Here is a 14,487-nt window from a genome sequence, read left to right as displayed (position 1 = left end):
GGGTTGTGGCCACTGTTGAAGTACTGTAATAGTATGTGTAGAGAGGTGCACAGGGCCTCAGGTGGCTGGCTTATTGCACCCAAAAGTCTGCTGACTGGTTGCACGTACTGCAATAGTATGTGTACAGAAGTGGACAGGGCCTGAGGTGGCTGGCTTAGGTGTGTGGGTTGTGGACAGTGTGCAGATTGTTGGGTGCATGGCTGTATTATGCTGTGGTGATTGTGGCCAGCTACTAGACTCTTGGGTGCATGGCCAGCACCCAAAGGTCTGCCCACTTGCTGCAAGTAGTGTAATGGTATGTGTACAGAAGTGGGCAGGGTGTGTAGCAGCTGGGCTATTGGACTGCCCAGAGGGTTGTGGCCACTGGGTAGATTATTTGGGTGCATGGCTGTATTTTGCTGTGGTAATTGTGGCTAGCTACTGGAGTCTTGGATGCATGGACAGAGAGAGTCTGTCCACTGGCTGCAAGTAGTGTAATAGTATGTGTACATAAGTGGACATGGTGTGTGGCATCTGGCTTATTGTACTGTCCTGATGGTTGTGGCCACTGGGCAGATTCTTGGGTGCATGGCTGTATTATGCTGTGGTAATTGGGGCCAGCTAGGCCATGCACCCAAGAGGCTGCCCACTGGCTGGAAGAGTGTGCCCACTGTCTGCAAGTAGTGTAATAGTATGTGTACAGAAGTGGACAGAGTGTGTCACATCTGGCTTATTGGACTGTGCTGAGGGTTGTGGCCACTGGGAAGATTTTTGGGTGTATGGCTGTATTATGCTGTGTTACTCAGCTAGTAGCAGCCACATTCTCTATGGGATAGTATGTTCATGCCAATGCTGTATAATATTTGTGACAGTGTTTTGTCAGATGATTTTTCATACCAGAGGTCTTTCAACTTTGTTTTCTCAGCTTTGGTTAAGTAGGATGTGACATATCGTGCAACTGCAGTGGAATTGTCTGCAATGTACTGCACTTCTATGTTTGCATTCCATAGGAGGGCAATTATTGCATTGCAATCATTGATGTACTTCGATGCTTTGGTCTTTTTATGCAGCATGTGTTCTTAGGTGATTTGCCTTTCACACTGTGTCTAACAGAAGACATGAAGCTGTTTACTTGTCCTTTTGCTGAAACTGGTCTAGGGAAACCAATGCAGCATTTGGTGTAGTATTTGCCTTTGATTTTTATATGTGTGTCGACAATACTTGCCACACTTGTGCCTTTGAAACCGCTAAATGCGCATATGTTTGTCACTATGTGAACTTTCTGAAGGGATTTTGCAAGTGACATATTTGTGAATGTACTACAAAACAGTAGCATCACTGTCCTGACCAAATTTAGGAGCATCTTTAATCCACAAAAGCATGTGGATGTGTGGTGCTGTTCCGGCTTGATATTCTTTTCTTCAAAAGAAGTGTTCCACTTCTCCTAGGGGAGGAATTGTTTTATTACAGATGAAGTGCAGCATGGAAAGGAAGCGATGATGCAAGTACCTTGACACATTTATGGCATTTTCATGTCTATCCCTGCTTTATTTTTATTTGCTATGCATAGGCAATTGTCTAATGTGCATACTCTGCTCAACTTAAAGTTACATACCATGTGGGTGGGCGTAGCATACACTGTACATCTGCATGACATTGGAACCAGTATTATTTCGTACTACGCACGTTTGACAAGAATTTTTTAATATACTTGCCTGTATAACATCATCTTTCTCTAGCAACTTTTGAAGTAGCTGTGTGGCAGACATGTTTAGAAAATTAGAACTTTTTTTCAATGTGTGTGCAACTCCATAACATAGAGTTGCTTGTTCACTTTCAAAGAGGAGGTGGAATATGTATCCAACATTTTGTCTGAATCTGGGGTCTTCAGAATACATTTGTAAAGAGTGGTATTCTGAATCTGTTATTTGTGTGCATCTTTCATCGTACCTTCCACCTTTTCCAGTAGGAAAGAGGAAAGGAAAGGCTTGTGCTTCTACACTTTCTTCCCATGTGCTGATTGGAGATCCTTTGGCTTGCCACATTTGATGTGTGCAGTGGGTGAATTGTATACTGGTCTAAAATAGAGGAGGCTGTAGTTGGATCTAGAAGTTCAAATTGGCCAGTTGATTAGGAATCCTGAATTATTTTGGTGATTTATCTCAGGTTTTCTTCAATGTTTATTTCTTTGTAGTATTCATTGTTATCTTTAAGATATTGCAGGGCTTTTCTAACTTTGTTTAAGTCTACTAATTGCTGCTAATTGTTTTTGTATTTTGTAGGTACACCATTCACTAGGATAATCAAAGATTGATCAATTAGCCGTTGCACTCCCAGAGTGTCTACATTTTCTTTAAAATCGAATGGCAAATAAACTACTTTGCCACAAATGCCTTTCAGTAACTCAGAAGGAGGCAACTTTGTTGTTTTCGGTTGAAGGTGTATTATAGCTTGAAATGGGTGTACTGTTTGGATTACAATGCTCTCATACAAATTAAGCTGTTGGAGTGGTTTTGATAGTGGGGATATTTCCAAGTTATTAGTGATAGCCTGTGAAGGCATTTGGTTATTGTCAAGTTTTCCAGTGCAGTATGTGCAAAGTATTCAGGGGTTAGTCGTTTCGTATTTGTTTTCTGCTATAAGATAGAGAGCTAATTGGAATCATTGGAATTCCTCATTGCCTTCTATTTTGTACATTAAATGTACAGTTTTGGTCCTCTTTGAATAAAAAGTTCTGCAACAACACACACATACTTGGTTTCTTACTTCAACAGATGTGCTTTTAAACTTTGCTATTTCTTTTTTATACATGTTTAATAGAAGGTTGGTGCAAGGTTGTGTCTACTTTTTTCTAAAGTGACTTGATTTTGTAAGTGCTCTTCACTTCCAAAATATTTGCTTTGGATGTGGTCTATTTCTTCCACCAGTTCTTTGGCTGCAGGAGAATGTGATTTTGATGTGGTGGAAGATGCTTTTGACACAAGGCCCGGAATTGCACGCTAATTAATGTACTCATAGTCCTGTGTATTTGCGCACTGGACAGGAGTCCATGGTTTGTAATATTTACATTTTTAATTTGTCTTTGACTTTCACATTCTGATTTTGGAACTGCCGCAAAGGTTTGAAGGATTGTTTTTCGTATGTTACACATTGAGGTGCATGGCCATTTGTAGACGGGACGGATTGGTTCGGTGGAATGGAGAGTTGATTGTAAATTTGTTGGGGATATTCTTGCAATAAGCTTTTATTCTCCCATAATGGAACTGTCTACCTTTTCATACCCTCGCCCACTGCTATGTATGGCAATTGGGTTTCTTTGCTCTTGTTTGTATGCCTCTTCTTTGTTCTGCAAAGGTATCTATGTTGAAATTGTGTCTGTTGCGAAGTACATTTTGTAATGTACTAATTAATGTTGTCAGTGGTTTCATTCTGTTTAAAATTAATATAAATCATTTCCTTTTGATGAACATTGAATTGTCTATGAGAGCTTCCAGTTTTCATGCGATACGTTTTAAGGGTGGAGTGTGATTTCTCTCATGTTTTTATAATGTTCTGAAGGATTCTATGATGAAAATTTGTTTGTAAATTAACTTTTTTGGACTGCTTAATTTTGGCAATGCTAAAGTTGGTAGATGTACTGTTGCACTAGTTGCATTCTTCTTAATACATTTAGTTTTAGTTTTACATTTTGAAAGAGAAGTCACACTTTTTTTCTGCTACCTGGTTCCGTTGTACTCAGTGAATGTATTAGCTGTTTTGTATGACCCTTTTGTACACAGTCTGCTAAAGGGGGATCGCCTTTTTGCATAGTTACAGTTGTATGGGCTCTATTCCTGCGTTGTTTTCTATGGAGTTGCTTTTTGGTAGGCATTTTCTTGTGTCTGGTGGAGAAAAAAGGAAAGTGTGGGTTTGGAAGTTGTGCAATGTATTTGCGTGTACTGTGCATGAGTGTCTGAATATGAGGCTAGGTGTACATAGAGGAGTGTGATTGTGCAAATGGCTTTTGGTTGGGAAGTTTGTACTGGTATGTGTGTGTGTTCCTGTGGGGAAGGTTTGCTTCAGTGTGCATGATAGTGTAATGTGCTTGAAGAAGTAACGACATTACCATGTTTTTACAAAACTATTGGGTGTTAAGATACTGATGTTCTGATGACAATAGAAAAAGTGGACCTGGCAAGGTGCAATGAGGAAGGGTGAAGCAAGTGTTGTGAGGTTGGAAACAATTGTCTAGACTGCAATACAACAACACTGCACTGTCTGAGTAACAGGCAGAACATTACAGCAGTACTGCACTTACTTTGTTGGATGTAAAGAGTAGGTTTCTTCTGGGTTTTATCTTCCAGCAGAGACGTCACTGCCTTTTAGCAGGTGGTTCTTCACTGTAATTGCACAAGAAGGAGGGTAGAGGGTAGAGGGTATGTGTGTTAATGGTAGAGTAATAGCAGTAGGAAAACACATCGTTTTACATTGCAGGAGGATTAGTTGGCTGGAAGAGTTAGAGTGCATGTGCAATTGTACAGCACTGCATATGAGTGGGGACTTGGGAGTGTTAGCATTGTTGGTATGGGGGCATGTGCTGCAGTGATAACTATGCCCTGTGGGTCTGCGGTTTTCAAGTGTCTGAGATGTTTTTGCACTATTTGTTGTTCAAAATGGATTAGTGGAAATCACAGAGTGAGAAAAATGGCAGAAAGATGTAGAGATTGGAAAGGAGAAAGTTATTGTGTGTGGAATTTTGTTACGTTTCCCACACATAGATGGTTGCTACATGAGTGCAGAAATTCTTTTCTGTTGTTTCATGTATTTATCCAAATTTAGAGATAGCACCGTTTGCAATGTAAACATGCATTGTTTTGCTTTCCTCCCAATGGTGCATTTTGTCAATTGTGCAATGCATCTACTTGCCATGCATTCCTAAAATACATGCACTTTCCCTTGTTTGTGTGCATTCTAGGCATTTCACATAGGATCGGGCACTTGCATGTGCTATGCGAATATTCCCAATGTGCATTTCTATTTAAAAAATCACAGGCAGTAGTACTGAAATTGAAATATGTGGTTTGCAGCTGTTATGCTAGTGAGCAGTACAAGAAAACTGTAAGCAAACAGCATTGTAAGTACTGTCAGTTGAGGAGGAAATAGTAGGAACAACAGTGTGATTATTCAGTAGGTTATGCAGGGCAAGTGGCAGGCATCCTGTTCAAATGCATGCAATCTGTGTACTTGCTATTCTTTGGTAACATATATGCAGTTTTCATTTTCTGTGTGCATTACAAAAATGTGGATGAATAGTAGAAAAATCTTGGAGTGATTTACAGTACATTTGGATGCAGGTGCTTGGGAAACATAGGAGACCTGTGCTCTGAGTGTTGGACAGTACATCTGCAGTGTTGTACCGAGTTGGTAGAGTTAGATGTAGAGATCTTGGATGTGCTTGATGGATGATGTGGAACTGCTTACCATTAGCCATTGAGAGAGTGCTGCAAAGTGTGAAGTGGAAAGGTAAGAAGGGCTGCCTCTCTGTTACATGATTTGTGGACACTCTGGTAGTCCATGGATAACACATGCTACATCCAGGGCTTCTCAGCATGCCTGGCATTGAAATGGGAGTGTCCAGTGGGGATTAGACAATCAGGTGTTAAGGGTGTCCTTTACAGGAAGGAAGGGTTTGTGTATTGGCTGTGTAGTGAAGATGGCTGGAGATATTGTATGGTTAGTGGGAGATGGCTTTCTTTGTGATCATGAGAGGTATGCATAGGCAAGAGGTGTTTCTGCAGATCAAGGTTTTCCAGGCCTGGAGGCTTTATGGTCTGGCCACAATTTTCAGGCACTGCTTGCACATTGCAAGCCAGCATCTTAGAAAAAGTGTTGCTTTCAATGATTAGGAACATTCAAAAGAAAAAGCTTTGCCAAAATGCATTGGAAAACACCATGGAATTTTTAGTGCATTGCAAAGTGAGTTTCAATTGCCAACAAAAACCCTGATTTACAGAGTGGTGCAAAGTCTATTTTTGCAGTGCAAAGAGACTTTGCACCATTGCAACTCATTGCAAGTCAGTGCAACTCTGCACCATTATGTGAATCAGGGTGTTTGTTGGCAGTGCAAAATGACTTTGCATGATAATCAAAATTCCATGAATCAGACCAGGGGGCACCGGTCAGAGTGGTCTGGGCACTACCATTTCCCTGCTTTTTGTAGGTATAACTAGGAACTGTTGAGAGGGAGGCATACTTTTTTGTACATTATTTATGGTGTATAATTTATTTGGTGTTCAATAAATTAAAACAATTTCTATAATTTGTATGTTTCATTTTTATCCTTCTCTGTCCTCCACTGCAAACTGCTAATTGGGAGTTTCATATTCAAGGCAAAACTGGAATGATTATGACGTACAGAATACAGCTAAGTCCCACGAGAAATTCGGTCCAGCTACTCCCCGACATAGCAGTCATCTCTGCGCCCGAGCACAATGTGCTGCGTGATTTTCATAATGTTTAAAAGTAGTCATCTCTGCAAGTAATTGAATAGTCACCCAATTATAATTACTAAATGAATCCAATCAATGCAATGCTCTTTTTATTTTCATGTTTGCAATGACTACGGTCTTCCGAAGGGCCTTCATCCACTAAAGCGCTTTGAAGCCATGACAATGCAACAGGCACTATACAAATATCAAACAACGTAACTATCATTTCCACCGGCGTGCTTAATCAATATTGCAGTCACATTATACGTTAATATCTTGGTTAACGAAGCTTAATGTAAGTGGCCAACCTTGATGTGGTTTTATTAGGTCCAACCACGTGAACAGCTGCCTTGTTTTAAGGCATGTGACTGGATTCTGGCTAAATCTAACATTACTGCTGAGGCTGAACTCACCCAGACACATGAGCTGGCAGCTGTTCACAATACTTCTGTCTTGACTAAGAGAAAGTTCTCGCTCAGGGAGGCCATATGGGGCCTGTGTGCACAATATGATGCTGAGGTGCACACATGCCAGTTTGCATTATCTCATGCTCTGAGCATTCAGGGCTTGTCTCATGGGACGGTGTATGCGCTCACTAGCCAAGAAGACGCGGAGGACAGTATGTACACCCACGATTACACATGCATTTCTGTTCGGGTCATGCATAGGGCCTAGGTCACTGTGTGCAATCTCATGCTGGGTGACTCAGAGTGGAGTGTGAACAATTAAGCAATGTATCATAACAAGCCTGTGTGCCTCACCTGGGATTTAATTATGAAAACAGTAAAATATACAGTTTGCAAGAGACAAACACCGAATTCCACGGTGAGATAAAAATACTTCAAACACATCAGAACATCGAAGAGTGAACTTAATGATTTTAACCTTGTGGCTATCGGTTTTGAGTACTGTAAGGTGCACAGCCCAGTGTGGTGCCGTCCATACCCCCACTCGAAATGTTGCATGAGAACAGAAAACTCGAGAGGGATGGGATGAACGCGAGGATGAAGAACACGGACAAAGGAACCAGTGTTGGCTTTCCTTGTTGGGTGGAGACACTGACATTGGGGCATGAGGATTATGAGGGATGACGATATGGGTTGTGGGGAATAGGTCAAGCCCTCAGAACAGCACCCACGAAGACAAGCCTGCTGCAGCAATATGAACATTAGGCAGGCACGGGCCTTGGCACACAAAACCTCTCTGGACACAGCATGTGAGGGGTTGTACTGGCCATCTAACAGGCATGCCTTGTTTGAAAGCTTCCTGCAATTCCACATTAAAAGAAATATTAGTGCATTTGACTAACGAAGAGTAATGCATGGACTGCAAAGAGTAATAAAGCCAATACGGACAGACAAACAACCCGAAACATCCAATACATATTGAACTGAAGAGCAGGAAAGCCCTACTCTCCGGAATGGGGAACTACAAAACCAAACTACCTGAAAGGAACTCCAGAGTGCATGATTTATCCCAAAATATCAACATTATTTATTTAAATTGATGCAAGATTATATATGACCTAAATCACGAAGTTAATCCAAGAAAAACACAATAATTTAATGCAGGTAATGAAAATGTATGAAAACCAAATATCAATTATATGTGTAATATAGTAAAAACACAAATAATGTTCACAACTGTGGGCATGTGCCCTACTCCCAAAACTTATATCCACATCCACATTTCACATTTCATACATGTCAGCAATTCTAAATAAGACATCACAACGAAATAGACAATAATATTGAACATATGTTTTGTTCTTTCTTGAATGTAATTTTCTTTTAGATAACACGATTTAATTTCTAGATGTAACAGGACCGACTGGTTTCAACATAAAGGCTACAACTTCATCAAATCTTCATCAAGGAACTTACTGCATTCTACAAAAATCCATGTATAACAAAAATGTCATCAACCTAGGTATAAAATTCAACTATCAATTAAAAACACGAGTGTCATTAACTAACATTTTTTAATTCAACATGTGCCCAAGGACTTATAGTTAATTCCAAAACTCCCCAAACAACCTTGGTGCCACACAAAACCAGAGCCATAAGCAAAGGAGTGACCACGCAGCCAGGCAGAACCAACACCTCACCACTCTACTGATGTGCATTGCCTCACACAAGTGTAGATGTAATTCACCCTGTGCGGGTGCAATTGTATTTTGGCTTATATTCTGTATTCACTGCCTTATTTGAAGGTGTAAATTAGTGTTGAATGATCACCTAAAATTAGATTATTAGAAGGCACACCATTGACAATCCCATAAAACAGGGTCAAAAAAAGAGGGAAGACCACAATCTAGGACATTTTCAAAAGTGTGCTAACACTACTTATACTCCCGGGGGGATTTCTTAGTGTGGAACACACTGGGCCTCATTACACGGTAGGCGGTAGGGATTTACCGGTACCGGTAAAATACCAATACCGGTAAATCCCTGCCGCCTTACTACGAGGTCCCTTAGCGGGTTGGAGTTTTAACGCCTGCTTTTTGCAGGCGTTAAAACCCAAACCGCTAAGGGACCTCGGAGCTAATTACGGCACCGCTAAATTGCGGTGCCGTAATTAGCGCCTTCCCCATTCCCATTGAGCCCTATGGGGCAGAAATAGGAATGGGGAAGGGCAATGGCGGAAGGGGGATTTACCGCCCCTCCAACCTTGGGATGGTGCGGTAAATCCCCTTTCCGCCAAGGCGGTGCCGGTATTTTACCGGCATGAGCCATGGCGCTAATAGCGCCATGGCTCACCGCCTACCGTGTAATGAGGCCCACTGTGTTATACGGGCAAGCTGAAACTCCCACTTCATTTGTGTTGGCAACCCATTTTATAACTGTGCATTTTTCACCTTTAGCAATACCTAATGGCAAGTGCTCAGAACGTTACAAATTCATTTCTCTGTTCAATGAAACACTGTTATCTTTATCCTCTCAATTGATCAGCAGAGATTCCGCAGTATGACAAGTGTGACATTCACTTTATAACTTTGTTGTTACCAACATTATCTAGTAAATCGCCCAATGGTCACATACTAAAAGAATCTAGACCCCTGCATGATTCACAGTGTACTCAAGGACAGACGGATTCTCTTTAACATAAGGGACGAGATCTATAGATTCTAGCACAGGCATTCCTAAATGGTACACATATGCAATCACCCCGGTCATGTAATTGCAGCATTCCATATCATCGCAACAACGGGTACTTGGATTCCAAGAGAAATTGTTGTTATCAGCAAACTTACAACTTTAAGTGTCACCAAACACTCCAGAGCAACCAGCGTATCTATAGTTCAAATCCTGCAGTACACCATCAAACGTTCTACGATGTTAAGTACGTGTGCCTTAGTCATGTGATTACATCATTGCGCATTAGCATGTACAGTGCCACCAGTAAAAACAAAAAACAACTAGAATGACAACGCTTACTTTTGCCAACATATTCATTGACGTTGTAGTTTGTACAATGCTCATTAGTGCCAGCCCAAGCACTTCCACAAGAGGCAAACCTGCACTACACACTTATCCTTTATCGGTTGTAGAGCGGCTCTTGAAGAGACACGTCAGTGTCAACTGCATATATTGTTATCAATTGGTGGCTGGTTGCTTCATCTCCCTCTCCATAAAGGGAACCCACCTAATTTGCAATGATTATAAAATGCACAGTGGGGGGCTGATTTTGTTTGGGCTATGCTCTATTTGCACCGGGATTCTTGTTGGCAACTGTAGAAACCAATACCACGGGCGGAACCTAAAAAGGTCTCATCTATTATGTAGTGATAATCCAACTCGCGGCTGGGGTTCCAAAATTACCCTTTATTAAGGGACAATAAATTAAAACAAAGTGAAATAACCTCTATTTCTTACCCAACACAAATAGTGGGCCTTAAAAAGGTGAAAATGGTGTCCAAAACAACAACACTCCCATCCATGGAACACCCGTAAGCACAGTTCCCACTTCCAATGCAGCCAGGGGTGTTGCTAGATCTGGAAAAGATCAGGGGCTAAGCTAATGTCAGGACTGGCGCGACTCGGGGCTAGCTATAGCCTTTTGGTTGTAGCCCCTGAGTTTCTATCCGGGGCTAAAACCAAAAGACCCAGGGCTATAGCCCCCTCAGCCCCCGCCTAGTAACACCCATGCATGCAGCCCCACAGAAATGCTCATTTGCACACTATTCTACCTAACCGAATGCCTCGGAATTCGTCCTGTTGCCATCCCATTCCCACCCGGCAGCCCCAGGGCAGTGTAATAAGCGCCCAGTAGGAAGAGGACTGTACCACCTTTGAACAGTGACTGTGACAAAGGAAGAAGAAAGCGGGGGAACAGAAGATGTTTTGGGGCCGACACAAATCAAAGAGAGATAAGGAGGGTTAAGCCCCCCCTGCCAATGAAGCAGACCCTCAATGTTAGTTATCCTCTTTATATGTATTTGATTGCCTTTTGTACTAGCGAATACTTCACTCAGTGATCCACTCAACAGCTCAATCGATCACTCACCGAATCTCTGTCTCACACGAACTCACCCACTCTCCCACTGCTTGTTTATTATCACACATAAAGACATTCTCGTTAGAAATTCACTGCCTACAGCCTGCCGTCACCTAATTGCATCTGCTCAGCGGTAAACTAGCATGACTCGACAGAAAACAAACTTGCTTTGCCTGCAAAAGAATCATTAGCACATCTTGGCACATTTGAAATGGAATCGGTTTCTCTTTCGAGCTAAACACCTTCTTGCTATTTTGAGCAAACAGGGACTTGTTGAACGAGCTTTTGACAGCAATTCCAATATTGTTATACATCAGTTTTCTTTCATGATTCTGTAGTTGTGAGTTACAAACAATTATATTCTCGTTGATAAATACTAAGGTGAAGCAGCCGTTCATGCATGGATTTCAAATTGAAGGTTATTTTGTCTACATTTGGGATTCAAATGATTTGGTTTGGCAGTCTTTTGTTAAACCGGCGTGATGTAATGTGAATGGAAAATACGAACTGCTGGCTACGTGTCCTTTGTATGGCTTATCGACAGTCAATTGCGAACGCCCCCAGAGCATCTAAAATGGCGTGTTTCCACAGATCTGTCATATTTGTAAAAGAGTACTTAGCACTTCAATTCCGTAGTTTCAAATGATCCACAAAGTCACTGAACACTGTCTCTAATGAGCGACATTGCACACAACACCACTACTTAACATAAGGATGTTGCTCACATATCTGCATGGGCTAACATCACCCCATCGGCTGTAAGCATCCCACTGTGTTCATTTTCCAATGTTCCTGCACCCTCGCCACTTATCACATTTCTCAAGGTCACCTAACACTGTTTCCCTAGCTGCCAACTTCATGAAAGCAAACTCGCACTTCTCCTTGCAAATTGCTCTACTTCAAATCAAGTAACAGGGACTCGACAGAGGTCTGCTTCTCCAAGTCTACAAATGTTTTCTCATCAAAACTAACTCACGTATCCGACTTGTTGTCTTACCTTACAACGATGGCGAAGTAGCAACTCAGCTAAAAATAATAATGCATAAAGAAACCTTGCAAATAAACCTGCTTTGAAATTCACCAAATAAACTACGTCTAAAAAAGTCATACTTTTCAAATTGAGAAATTAATCATGTATTTCCATATTTGTAGTGAACGCATCAGCTGCATCCAGATGTGGTTCACATCTATAGTTTAACGTTAAATTATGCTGAAGCTCTTTGTATTTGACACCTGTGATGAGATCACTTTGATAAACAATCTTTTTCGTAATTTATGTTTAGTTTTCTACAAATAATCCAAAGGAGAACCAACAAAAAAAGTAAAAGTATGCAAAGTACCCTGCTATTAATCCAGATCTAAACCAGCGTCTGTATTTGAAGGGCTCTTCCTAAGTGTCTTAATCCTAATAAATATTGGGAACTACAGACATTATTACTGTGTACTTCTAATTTGGATCTTGCAAACATCTCACCGAAATATCTGACCAATGAAGACTGACTTTTATTCAAGCACCTCTTGAGGAACTACGAGTTATCTTAGGCACTTTACCAGGTGATAGTATTTATCACTGATGCACTGTTTAGAAAGATTATAGACCGTCCAAAAACTTTAGTGAATGTATAAATATATGACATTAATCTAAACCTTACTTTGGCTGTTCAATTTTATATATATGACGTGCACTTCAAAGATAGTCTAAGAAAAAACATATTATTTTACATGATCTATGTGCACGTTTTATGACAAATGGGTCCTAAACCGTAGAGGTCATTGCTATTAGGAATATCTGGCTTTAGGCATCCTGCTGTTATTTCCTGATATACTAGATCACATAGTAGCAGTGAATATGCATCGAGTGTATTTTTCTATTTATACTAAACCGCCTGGTCCATGCTAAAAAATAAATATGCATATTAATCTTCCCACAGAGGCACCAGACTAATGTCACATTGCGCATGTCCAGACATTTGGTCCATCCAAACATTTCACTAATGTCACATTGCGCATGTCGAGACATTTGGTCCATCCAAACATTTCTCTCTCCTTCCTATCGCACCACTTCGTATGGTCAACTCCAGGTTGAACTATGAACACTGCCCTTGTCACATAACTTAAAGTCATTCAAAAAGCCAGTGACTGATTTTAGAAATATCTATACATGTATCTTGAGTGTTTTTATTTCGTTCTTTTGCATACAACCCTCACTGCATGCTCATATCTAGGAATTTTGAAGCTTCCAGTATCATTTGTCCCTTGTGACAACTACCCACAAAAGACTTGTTCCTGCTATGTTAGCTCTTCTTCCCCTCAATACTATGCAGTGCAATGGGAAGCATAAGTCGAACCGTTAATGGTTGATACATCAAACACCTTTTATGCTGTGCTTTGCTATGAATTGTATACTTTTGAAGAGGGATTTAACTATCCTCTTGTGCTGACAAAGATTATTCCTTAAACCCTTAACTGCTGAGGGTTTTCCCTCCTAGTGATAAGCGCTTTTAAGGAAATTTCGGTATGTCGGTATTCAATCCCTTGTAACTTTTTTTTACAAGTGATTTCCCGGCCAGATTTGCACACTTGTCTTCCCACATGTAGGCAGTCATAACACCATCAAGGATTAGTGGTTTGCTGTAGGGAGGGTGCAAGAGGGTGCGTGTGAGAAAGTAACAAAAAAGTGACCACATGTACAAATAAGCCTGTTGTGTTTTTCTTGAAAGAGCGAGGAACAAATGGTTTGTAGTTCTGAAACATGCTATGAAACATGCACAGTAGAGGCTACATATGGCTCTGGTAAGTGGTAATGTGTTAGTTAGGGCATGCAGGTGTAAGCAGTTAGTAACGCCTTACGAAAGTGTTTCTAATTGTGTCCACAGCTAGTAAGCTGCTGTCCAATGATTTATAGTGCTGTGCATGGCTTGGAAGTGCCAATTAGTGTTGAGCTCTGTCACGCGATATGCTGTGTCTTACTGGTACAGTTAGCTTTGTAGGAAGCAGGGGCCAGTTGTCTCTGTCTGGTGGGGCTGGGCCCCGTGCGCGACCGCACTGCTCCCTGTATGCAGAGCGCTGCAGCACTTATCTGTGTCAGGCAAGGGGCCGGGATGTCGATCCACTGTGGCATAGCCTTCGCAATGGATACAAATCCAGAGCTGCTTGGAGACACGTCTTTCTCAGCAAGAGGACTTGAGCACATGCACTGTGCCTTTGTTCCTGTGCACGTGTAATGACATGCCACTCCCATCGTGGCCTTCCTGCAGTTTTGGACCCAGGTGTTGCTGGGAAACATAGTTTGGTAGGTGGTTGACCGACAAAAAGGGCAGAGAAGTCTTCTAAAAGGCTAGATTGTCCATTTGGGGAATTCATTTTAGTTTTTGCTGTGTCTTTGGCACTATTACAATGTCTTTGGCATGACTGATGCCATATATTGCTTGCTTGCCTTTCTTGCTATGTGGGTTGCCCCTGTCCCTGACTCCAAGCCCTAACATCTGTGGAAAGTCTTTTTTTCTGTTGAATATCACGTAGCTTGACTCAACATCTGATGATA

The sequence above is a fragment of the Ambystoma mexicanum genome, chromosome 8, assembly GCF_040938575.1.
Source record: "Ambystoma mexicanum isolate Mex_15411 chromosome 8, UKY_AmexF1_1, whole genome shotgun sequence".
NCBI lineage: Eukaryota > Metazoa > Chordata > Amphibia > Caudata > Ambystomatidae > Ambystoma > Ambystoma mexicanum.
Note: the sequence above shows the minus strand (reverse complement) of the source record.